The sequence below is a fragment of the Triticum aestivum genome, chromosome 5B (genome assembly GCF_018294505.1).
Source record: "Triticum aestivum cultivar Chinese Spring chromosome 5B, IWGSC CS RefSeq v2.1, whole genome shotgun sequence".
NCBI lineage: Eukaryota > Viridiplantae > Streptophyta > Magnoliopsida > Poales > Poaceae > Triticum > Triticum aestivum.
Genome location: NC_057807.1, coordinates 637,391,839 through 637,404,605, shown reverse-complemented (window position 1 = coordinate 637,404,605; position 12,767 = coordinate 637,391,839).

Genomic DNA, 12,767 nt, shown 5'->3' with positions numbered 1-12,767 from the left:
AATTTCAAAAAAAATCCTACGCACACGCAAGATCGTGGTGATGCATAGCAATGAGAGGGGAGATTGTCGTCCACATACCCTCGTAGACCGTAAGCGGAAGCGTTATGACAAGGGGCGGAAATGTTGGGGAATGTAGTCATACGTCTTCACGATCGACCGATCCTAGTACCGAACGTACGGCACCTCCGCGATCTGCACACGTTCAGCTCGGTGACGTCCCTCGAACTCATGATCCAGTAGAGCTTCGAGGGAGAGCTCCATCAGCACGACGGCGTGATGACGGTGTTGATGAAGCTACCGATGCAGGGCTTCGCCTAAGCATCGCTACAATATGATCGAGGTGGATTATGGTGGAGGGGGCACCGCACATGGCCAAAGATCGATGATCGACTTGTGTGTCTATGGGGTGCCCCCCTCCCCCGTATATAAAGGAGTGGAGGAGGGGGAGTCCTACTCCCACCGGGAGTACTATTCCCCCCCCTTCCAAGTAGTAGGAGTAGGGGAAAAGGAAAGGGGAGAGAGAAGAGAAGGAAGGAGGGGGCGCCGCCCCTCCCCCTAGTCCAATTCGGACTAGGACTTGGGGGCGCGCGGCCTGCCTCTCTCTCTCTCTCTCCCTTAAAGCCCAATAAGGACCATATACTCCCCGGCGAATTCCCGTAACTCTCCGGTACTCCGATAAATACCCAAACCACTCGGAACCTTTCCAATGTCGGAATATAGCCTTCCAATATATCGATCTTTATGGCTCGATCATTTTGAGACTTCTAGTCATGTCCCCTATCTCAGCCGGGACTCCAAACAAACTTCGGTCATCAAATCACACAACTCATAATATAAATCGTCACCAAACGTTAAGCGTGCGGACCCTACGGGTTCGAGAACTATGTAGACATGACCGAGACACATCTCCGGTCAATAACCAATAGCGGAACCTGGATGCTCATATTGGCTCCTACATATTCTACGAAGATCTTTATCGGTCAAACCGCATAACAACATACGTTGTTCCCTTTGTCATCGGTATGTTACTTGCCCAAGATTCAATCGTCGGTATCTCAATACCAAGCTCAATCTCATTACTAGCAAGTCTCTTTACTCGTTCCGTAATGCACCATCCTGAAACTAACTCATTAGTCACATTGCTTGCAAGGCTTATAGTGATATGCATTACCGAGAGGGCCCAGAGATACCTCTCCGACAATCGAAGTGACAAATCCTAATCTTGATCTATGCCAACTCAACAAGTACCATCGGAGACACCTGTAGAGCACCTTTGTAATCACTCAGTTACGTTCTGACGTTTGGTAGCACACAAAGTGTTCCTTCGGTTATCGGGAGTTGCATAATCTCACAGTCATAGGAACATGTATAAGTCATGAAGAAAGCACTAGCAGTAAACTAAAATGATCAAGTGTTAAGCTAACGGAATGGGTCAAGTCAATCACATCATTCTCCCAATGATGTGATCCCATTTATCAAATGACAACTCATGTCTATGGTTAGGAAACTAAACCATCTTTGATTAACGAGCTAGTCAAGTAGAGGCATACTAGTGACACTATGTTTGTCTATGTATTCACACATGTATTATGTTTCCGGTTAATACAATTCTAGCATGAATAATAAACATTTATCATGAAATAAGGAAATAAATAATAACTTTATTATTGCCTCTAGGGCATATTTCCTTTAGTCTACCACTTGCACTAGAGTCAATAATCTAGTTCACATCGTCATGTGACCAACACCTAAAGGGTTTACTAGAGTCAATAATCTTGTTCACATCACTATGTGATTAACACCCAAAGAGTACTAAGGTATGATCTTGTTTTGTTCGTGAGAGAAGTTTAGTCAACGGGTCTGTCACATTCAGAGCCGTATGTATTTTACAAATATTCTATGTCTACAATGCTCTGCATGGAGCTACTCTAGCTAATTGCTCCCACTTTCAATATGTATCCAGACTGAGACTTAGAGTCATCTGGATCAGTGTAAAAGCTTGCACCGATGTAACTCTTTACGACAAACTCCTTTATCACCTCCATAATCAAGAAACATTTCCTTAGTCCTCACTAAGGATATTCTTGACCGCTGTCCAGTGATCTACTCCTAGATCAAAATTGTACTCCCTTGCCAAACTCAGAGCAAGGTATACAACAGGTCTGGTACATAGCATAGCATACTTTATAGAACCTATGACTAAGGCATAGCCTATGACTTTTCATTCTCTTTCTATTTTCTGCCATGGTCGGGTTTTGAGTCTTACTCAAGTTCACACCTTACAACACAGGCAAGAACTCCTTCTTTGACTGTTCCATTTTGAACTACTTCAAAATCTTATCAAGGTATGTACTCATTGAAAAAACTTATCAAGCGTCTTGATCTATCTCTACAGATCTTGATGCTCAATATGTAAACAGCTTCACCAAGGTCTTTCTTTGAAAAACTCCTTTCAAAAACTCCTTTATGCTTTCCAGAAAAATTGTACATTATTTCTGATCAACAATATGTCATTCACATATACTTATTAGAAAGGTTGTAGTGCTCCCACTCACTTTCCTGTAAATACAGGCTTCATTGCAAGTCTGTATAAAACTATATGCTTTGATCAACTCATCAAAGCGTATATTCCAACTCCGAGGTGCTTGCACTAGTCCATAGATGGATCACTGGAGCTTGCACACTTTGTTAGCACCTTTAGGATTGACAAAACCTTCTGGTTGCATCATATACAACTCTTCTTTAAGAAATCCATTAAGGAATGCAATTTTGACATCAATTTTCCAAATTTCATAAAATGTGGCAATTGCTAACATGATTCGGACAGACTTAAGCATCGATACGAGTGAGAAAATCTCATCTTATTCAACACCTTGAACTTGTCAAAAAACTTTTTGCTACAAGTCAAGCTTTGTAGATAGTGACTCTAGTGTTTGTCTTCCTCTTGAAGATCCATTTATTTTCTATGGCTTGCCGGTCATCGGGCAAGTCCACCAAAGTCCACACTTTGTTCTCATACATGGATCCCATCTCAGATTTCATGGCCTTCAAGCCATTTCGCGGAATCTAGGCTCATCATCGCTTCCTCATAGTTCATAGGTTCATCATGGTCTAGTAACATGACTTCCAGAACAGGATTAGCGTACCACTCTGGTGCGGACTGTACTTTGGAAGACCTACGAGGTTCTGTAGTAACTTAATCTGAAGTTTCATGATCATCATCATTAGCTTCCTCACTAATTGGTGTAGGAATCACTAGAACTGATTTCTCTGATGAACTACTTTTCAATTCGGGAGAAGGTATAATTACTTTATCAAGCTCTACTTTCCTCCCACTCACTTCTTTCGAGAGAAACTCCTTCTCTAGAAAGGGTCCATCTTAGCAACGAATATCTTGCCTTCGGATCTGTGATAGAAGGTGTACCCAACAGTTTCCTTTGGGTATTCTATGAAGACGCACTTCTCCGATTTGGGTTCGAGCTTATCAGGTTGAAACTTTTTCACATAAGCATCGCAGCCCCAAACTTTAAGAAACGATAACTTTGGTTTCTTGCCAAACCACAGTTCATAAGGCGTCGTCTCAACCGATTTTGATGGTGTCCTATTTAAAGTGAATGCAGTTGTCTCTAATGCATAACCCCAAAATGATAGTGGTAAATAGGTAAGATACATCATAGATCGCACCATATCCAATAAAGTGTGGTTACGATGTTCGGACACACCATTACATTGTGGTGTTCCATGTGGCGTGAGCTGTGAAACTATTCCACATTGTTTTTAAATGAAGGCCAAACTCGTAACTCAAATATTCTCCTCTACGATCAGATTGTAAAAACTTTATTTTCTTGTTACGATGATTCTCCACTTCACTCTGAAATTCTTTGAACTTTTCAAATGTTTCAGACTTGTGCTTCATTAAGTATATATACTCATATCTGCTCAAATCATCTGTGAAGTTCAGAAAATAACGATACCCGCCATGAGCATCAACACTCATTGGACCGCATACATCGGTATGTATTATTTCCAACAAGTCAGTAGCTCATTCCATTGTTCTGGAGAATGGAGTTTTAGTCATCTTGCCCAAAAGGCACGGTTCGCAAGCATCAAATGATTAATAACCAAGTGATTCCAAAAGTCCATCTTTATGGAGTTTCTTCATGCGCTTTACACCGATATGACCCAAACGGCAGTGCCACAAATAAGTTGCATTATCATTATCAACTTTGCATCTTTTGGCATCAATACTATGAATATGTGTATCACTACAATCGAGATCCAACAAACTATTTTTATTGGGTGTATGACCATCGAAGGTTTTATTCATGTAAACAGAACAACAATTATTCTCTGACTTTAAATGAATAATCGTATTGCAATAAACATGATCAAATCATATTCATGCTCAATGCAAATGCCAAATAACATTTATTTAGGTTTAACACTAATCCCGAAAGTATAGGGAGTGTGCGATGATGATCATATCAATCTTGGAACCACTTCCAACACATATTGTCACTTCACCCTCAACTAGTCTCTGTTTATTCTGTAACTCCTGTTTCGAGTTACTAATTTTTTAGCAACCGAACAAGTATCAAATACCCAAGGGCTACTATAAAGACTAGTAAGGTACACATCAATAACATGTATATCAAATATACCCTTGTTCACTTTGCCATCCTTCTTATCCACCAAATATTTAGGGCATTTCCGCTTCCAGTGACCATTTCCTTTGCATTAGAAGCACTCAGTTTCAGGCTTTGGTCCAGCTTTGGGCTTCTTCGCGGGAGTGACAACTTGTTTGCCATTCTACTTGAAGTTCCCTTTCTTTCCCTTTGCCCTTTTCTTGAAACTAGTGGTCTTGTCAATCATCAACACTTGATACTCTTTCTTGACTTCTACCTTTGTCAATTTCAGCATCACGAAGAGCTCGGGAATCGTTTTCGTTATCCCTTGCATACTATAGTTCATCATGAAGTTCCAGTAACTTGGTGATGGTGACTAGAGAACTCTATCAATCACTATCTTATCTGGAAGATTAACTCCCACTTGATTCAAGCGATTGTAGTACCCAGACAATCTGAGCACATGCTCACTGCTTGGGATATTCTCCTCCATCTTTAGCTATGGAACTTGTTAGAGACTTTATATCTCTCAACTCGGGTATTTGCTTGAAATATTAACTTCAACTCCTGGAACATCTCATATGCTCCATGACGTTCAAAACGTCTTTGAAGTCCTAATTCTAAGCCGTAAAGCATGGTGCACTAAACTATCAAGTAGTCATCATATTGAACTTAGCCAAACATTCATAATGTCTACATCTGCTCCTGCAATAGGTCTGTCACCTAGCGGTGCATCAAGGACATAATTCTTCTATGCAGCAATGAGGATAAACCACAGATCACTAACCCAGTCCGCATCATTGCTACTATCATCTTTCAACTTAGTTTGCTCTAGGAACACATATAAGAACATAGGGAAGCAACAACGCGAGCTATTGATCTACAACATTATTTGCAAAATACTATCAGGACTAAGTTCATGATAAATTAAAGTTCAATTAATCATATTACTTAAGAACTCCCACTTAGATAGACATCCCTCTAATCATGTAAGTGATCACGTGATCCAGATCAACTAAACCAAAACCGATCATCACGTGAGATGGAGTAGTTTTCAATGGTGAACATCACTATGTTGATCATATCTACTATATGATTCACGTTTGACCTTTCGGTCTCAGTGTTCCGAGGCCATATCTGCATATGCTAGGCTCGTCAAGTTTAACCCGAGTATTTCTGTGTGTGCAAAACTGGCTTGCACCCGTTGTAGGTGAACGTTGAGCTTATCACACCCGATCATCATGTGGTGTCTCGGCACAAAGAACTTTGGCAACGGTGCATACTCAGGGAGAACACTTATATCTTGAAATTTAGTGAGAGATCATCTTATAATGCTACCGTCAATCAAAGCAAAGTAAGATGCATAAAGGATAAACATCACACCCAATCAATATAAGTGATATGATATGGCCATCATCATCTTGTGCCTTTGATCTCCATCTCCAAAGCACCGTCATGATCACCATCGTCACCAGTGCGACACCTTGATCTTCATCATAGCATCGTTGTCGTCCCGCCAACTATTGCTTCTACAACTATCGCTACCACTTAGTGATAAAGTAAAGCAATTACAGGGCGATTGCATTGCATACAATAAAGTGACAACCATATGGCTCCTGCCAGTTGCCGATAAATTTGTTACAAAACATGATCATCTCATACAATAAATTATAGCATCATGCCTTGACCATATCACATCACAACATGCCCTGCAAAAACAAGTTAGACGTCCTCTACTTTGTTGTTGCAAGTTTTATGTGGCTGCTACGGGCTAAGCAAGAACCGTACTTACCTACGCATCAAAACCACAATGATTTTTTGTCAAGTATGTGTTGTTTTAACCTTCAACAAGGACCAGGCGTAGCCACATTCGATTCAACTAAAGTTGGAGAAACTGACACCCGCCAGCCACTTGTGTGTGAAGCACGTCGGTAGAACTAGTCTCGCGTAAGTGTACGCGTAATGTCGGTCCGGGCCGCTTCATTCAACAATACCGCCGAATCAAAGTATGACATGCTGGTAAGCAGTATGACTATTATCGCCCACAACTCACTTGTGTTCTACTCGTGCATATAACATCTACGCATAAACTTGGCTCGGATGCCACTGTTGGGGAACATAGTAATTTCAAAAAAAATCCTATGCACACGCAAGAACATGGTGATGCATAGCAACGAGAGGGGAGATTGTCGTCCACGTACCCTCGTAGAACGTAAGCAGAAGCGTTATGACAATGCGGTTGATGTAGTCGTACTTCTTCACGATCGACCGATCCTAGTACCGAACGTACGACACCTCCACAATTTTCACACGTTCAGCTCGGTGACGTCCCATGAACTCACGATCTAGTAGAGATTCGAGGGAGAGTTCTGTCAGCACGACGGCGTGATGACGGTGTTGATGAAGCTACTGATGAGGGCTTCGCCTAAGCACCACTACGATATGAATGAGGTGGGTTATGGTGGAGGGGGCACCGCACACGGCTAAAGATCAATGATCAACTTGTGTATCTATGGGGTGCCCCCCTCCCCCGTATATAAAGAAGTGGAGGAGGGGGGGTCCTACTCCCACTGGGAGTAGGATCCCCCCCCCCTTCCAAGTAGTAGGAGTAGGGGAAAAGGAAAGGGAAGGGAGAAGAGAAGGAAGGAGGGGGTGCCGCCCCTCCCCCTAGTCCAATTCGGACTAGGCCTTGGGGGGGTGCGCGGCCTGCCTCTCTCTCTCTCTCTCCCTTAAAGCCCAATAAGGCCCATATACTCCCCGGCGAATTCTCGTAACTCTCCGGTACTTCGATAAATACCCGAACCACTCAGAACCTTTCTGATGTCTAAATATAGCCTTCCAATATATCGATCTTTACGGCTCGATCATTTCGAGACTCCTCATCATGTCCCCAATCTCATCCGGGACTCCGAACAAACTTAGGTCATCAAATCACATAACTCATACTACAAATCGTCACCGAACGTTAAGCGTGCGGACCGTACGGGTTCGAGAACTATGTAGACATAACTGAGACACATCTCTGATCAATAACAAATAGCAGAACCTGGATGCTCATATTGGCTCCTACATATTCTACAAAGATCTTTATCGGTTAAACCGCATAACAACATACGTTGTTCCCTTTGTCATCGGTATGTTACTTGCCCGAGATTCGATTGTCGGTATCTCAATACCTAACTCAATCTCATTGCTGGCAAGTTTCTTTACTTGCTTGAGATTCGATCATCGTTGTTCCCCTTGTCAAGGAAGATCTTTATCGGTCAAACCGCATAACAACATACGGTGTTCCCTTTGTCATCGGTATGTTACTTGCCCGAGATTCGAATCATCGGTATCTCAATACCTAGCTCAATCTCGTTACCGGCAAGTCTCTTTACTCGTTTCGTAATGCATCATCCTGAAACTAACTCATTAGTCACATTGCTTGCAAGGCTTATAGTGATGTGCATTATCGAGAGGGCCCAGAGATACCTCTCCGACAATAGAAGTGACAAATCCTAATCTTGATCTATGCCAACTCAACAAGTACCATCGGAGACACCTGTAGAGCACCTTTATAATCACCCAGTTACATTGTGACGTTTGGTAGCACACAAAGTGTTCCTCCGGTAATCGGGAGTTGCATAATCTCATAGTCATAGGAACATGTATAAGTCATGAAGAAAGCAATAGCAGTAAACTAAAACAATCAAGTTCTAAGCTAACATAATGGGTCAAGTCAATCACATCATTCTCCCAATGATGTGATCCCATTTATCAAATGACAACTCATGTCTATGGTAGGAAACTAAACCATCTTTGATTAACGAGCTAGTCAAGTAGAGGCATACTAGTGACACTATGTTTGTGTATGTATTCACACATGTATTATGTTTTCGGTTAATACTATTCTAGCATGAATGATAAACATTTATCACGAAATAAGGAAATAAATAATAACTTTATTATTGCCTCTAGGGCATATTTCCTTCATGAAACACTAAAGAAAGCCTTAATTACCGTACCTGTTGTTCAACCACCTGATTGGAACTTGCCTTTTGAGATTATGTGTGATGCTAGTGATTATGTTGTTGGTGCTGTTCTAGGACAAAGAGTTGATAAGAAGCTGAATGTTATCCATTATGCTAGTAAAACTCTAGATAGTTCTCAACGAAATTATGCTACTATACTGAAAAAGAATTCTTAGCAGTGGTGTTTGCTTGTGACACTATGTTTGTGACAAAAAGAATTCTTAGTCAAGTAGAGGCATACTAGTGACACTATGTTTGTTTATGTATTCACACATGTATTATGTTTCCGGTTAATACTATTGAAAAAGAATTCTTAGCAGTGGTGTTTGCTTGTGATAAATTCAGATCTTACATTGTTGATTCTAAAGTGATTATTCACACCGATCATGCTGATATAAAATATCTTATGGAAAAGAAAGATGCTAAACCTAGACTCATTAGGTGGGTTCTTCTGCTACAAGAGTTTGATTTGCATATCACTGATAGGAAAGAGGCAGAGAACCCCGTAGTTGATAACTTGTCTAGGCTTGAAAATATTCTTGATGACCCAAAACCTATTAATGATAGCTTTCCTGATGAACAATTAGCTGCAATAAATGTTTCTAATGGTACACCTTGGTATGCTGACTATGCTAATTATATTGTTTCTAAATACATACCACCTAGCTTCACATACCAAGAAAAGAAAAAATTCATCTATGATTTAAGACATTACTTTTGGGATGACCCACATCTTTATAAAGGAGTAGATGGTATTATTAGACGTTGTGTACCTGAGCATGAACGGGAACAAATCCAACGGAAATGTCACTTTGAAGCTTATGGAGGACATCACGCGGGAGAGAGAACCGCTCATAAGGTATTGCAATCTGGTTTTTGTTGGCCTACTCTCTTCAAGGATGCCCGTAAGTTTGTCTCGTCTTGTGATGAATGTCAAAAAATAGGTAATATCGGTCAGCATCAAGAAATGCCTATGAATTATTCACTTGCAGTTGAACCATTTGAAGTTTGGGGTTTTGATTTCATGGGACCTTTTCCTTCCTCTAATGGGTATACACATATTTTGGTTGTTGTTGATTATGTTACTAAGTGGGTAGAAGCTATTCCAACCAGTAGTGCTGATCACAACACCTCTATTAAAATGCTTAAGGAAGTTATTTTCCCAAGGTTTGGAGTCCCTAGATATTTAATGACTGATGGTGGTTCACACTTTATTCATGGTGCTTTCTGTAAAATTCTTGCTAAGTATGATGTTAACCATAGAATTGCATCACCTTGTCATCCTCAGTCTAGTGGTCAAGCTGAACTTAGCAATAGATAAATGAAACTAATCTTACAAAAGACTGTCAATAGGTATCGGAAGAATTGGTCTAAGAAATTAGATGATGCACTTTGGGCTTATAGAACATCTTACAAAAATTCTATGGGTATGTCTGCTTATAAAATGGTTTATCGAAAAGCTTGTCATTTGCCTCCTGAGTTAGAAGATAAATCATATTGGGCAATTAAAGAACTCAACTATGATTTCAAATTTGCTAGTGAAAAGAGGTTATTTGATATTAGCTCATTAGATGAATGGAGAACCCAGGCTTATGAAAATGCAAAGTTATTCAAAGAAAAGTTAAAATATGGCATGACAAAAGAATCCAAAAGCGTGAGTTCAAAGTTGGAGAATATGTTCTTTTGTACATCTCTCATTTCAGATTCTTTGCAGGAAAACTCCTCTCCTAATGGGAAGGACCCATGTTATCGAGGAAGTCTATCGATCCGGAGCTATCAAAATAAATAAAGCCAAAGGTACTAACCCGAAGGTTGTCAATGGACAACGAATAAAACATTATATCTCAGGTACGCCCATTAATGTTGAAAGCAATATTATCCAAACTTTGACACCGGAAGAACACATAAAGGAAACCTTCCAGAACACTCCAGAATCATGAAAAAAGGGAGGTACGTGATATCGTAAGTAAACGAACTCCGAAAAATCCGCAAAAAATATTTTTTTTGTCGGTTTAGGAATATTTTAAAAAATAGGAAAACAAGAAACTTCCAGGAAAGTGCCGGTGGGTTGTGCCCACCTCAGGTACTTTCCGCACTCTGTTTTTCTTCCATTCTGCTTGTCCCCTAAGATAAAAAATGTTTACATACCTCTCGAATCTGTTGACCTCCATATGGCAGAGAAATCTCCTATTTCTTTTCTCGCTATTTTTCTGTCAGATCTGCTGAGCCAGGCATCATGTCTTCTTCTTCTTCTAACCATATGGAAGAGGATGCTTGGTTGATGAAGACTGAGCTAAAGAGGGAAGACCCTGTTGGAGCAGCTAAGGAGGACAAGAGCAAGGAGGCCACCGGAGATCAAGTGTCGATGGTTGAGAAAGCCTTGCCCGCTGATGAGAAAAAGGAAGATATCCTTAAACCCTACTATGCTCATCTTACCCCCACTGAGATTGTAGCCTTCGGGATCATTGAAACGGTTCGTATACAAAATAAGTATCTCACTCATGAAAATATTCTACATATCAAGCACATCGCTTCCCTTCGGAGCGTCTTCCGAAGATTGGAGAGTCTCTTGGTCCTTAAGGACCGGATTGCTTCTACTTCATCACCACCACCTCCTTCTTCACCACCAAAAGAAAATTAAGTATCGGGTATGTGCACTCCCCTTGGCTTTCGCCAAGCTTCGGGGAGGTGCCCCGTTATTATATCATCTCCACTATATTTTGCTTTTATTTTCTTAGTTCAATCCATGGTTATCTTTTGCTATTAGATGAATAAAAGTTTAGTTCGATCCTTTCTTTTTGAGAGTTTGCTTAGTGATCAATCCTTGTAATCATGTGCGAGATATATAATAAAGTTTAGTTTGAGTTTTGCCTTCTTTACTCTCTTGTTTCAATAAAAAGAAAGGAAATAAATGAAAAAGCTCATATGCTAACCTTATGGTAAGTGATGACATTACACAAGGAAAAGTGTAGGTAGTAAATTTTATTGTAGATTGACAAACATAGCATTGGTCAATGATGCAACTCATGAAAGAATTAATAAGGGAAGAGAAGATTCACATACAAATACACTATCCTGGAAATCTTTTGTGATTGTGAGCACCCATCAAAATATTATATGCCGAAATTGTTGACGTTGGACAAGAAAGACAAATTACTGAATTATGTTTGTTCATATTCACATAGAAGTTATATTGTCATAGATCCTTCAACATGTGGTGCTTACCCTTATCTTTTCTAGCCAAAAACTCCGCACTAAGTAGAGATACTACTTGTGCATCCAAAACCCTTAAACCCAAATCTTGTTTGAGAGTCCACTATACCTACCTATGGGTTGAGTAAGATCCCTCAAGTAAGTTGTCATCGATGCAAAAAGGGCAATAAAAATTGCTTCTAGAAGTGTGAGATCATTTAGTGTAAGGGAAATTTGAGCGTTGTACGAACTTGTGATGGTGAAGAATAAAAGCGACAGACTGCATAGTAAATGTTGCCGTCACAAGGGGCAATATAACATGACGTTCTATTGCACTAAGGGGTTGAGCATACAAACAAAAATTGCATGGCAACCACTGCTTTCCCTCTGTGAAGGGCCTATCTTCTACTTTCATGTATTTACTTTCATGCAAGAGTCAAAGTTTTTCTCTATTCCTTTTATTTTTCTCCTCTGGTAAGCATCATGTGGTGAGGAAAGATCTAGGCACATATATCCAGTTGAATATGGGTAGCATGAGTTATTATTGTTGACATCACCCTTGAGGTGAATGCGTTGGGAGGCGAAACTATAAGCCCCTATCTTTCTATGTGTCCGGTTGAAACATTTTGCTCATGTGTACGCGGTGAGTGGTAGCAATCATAGAAGACTAAATGATGGTTGAGTATGTGGACTTGCCTAAAGGCTCTGATACATGACCCTTCCTGAAAAGATGACGAATTGTAGTTGCAAAATTGACTGAGAACATAGTTTGTTGGTTTCCAATAAAGTTTATGCTTTATACTTTGATGTTGTGATGAATTGTCACTTGTTCATAAGAAGTCTATGATAAAAGTTCTATGATAGAAGTTTTATGTTAAAGTGTGTTGCTGTTATAATAAGTTACATGATGCTGCTATGTCCATATTTTTGTTTTTAT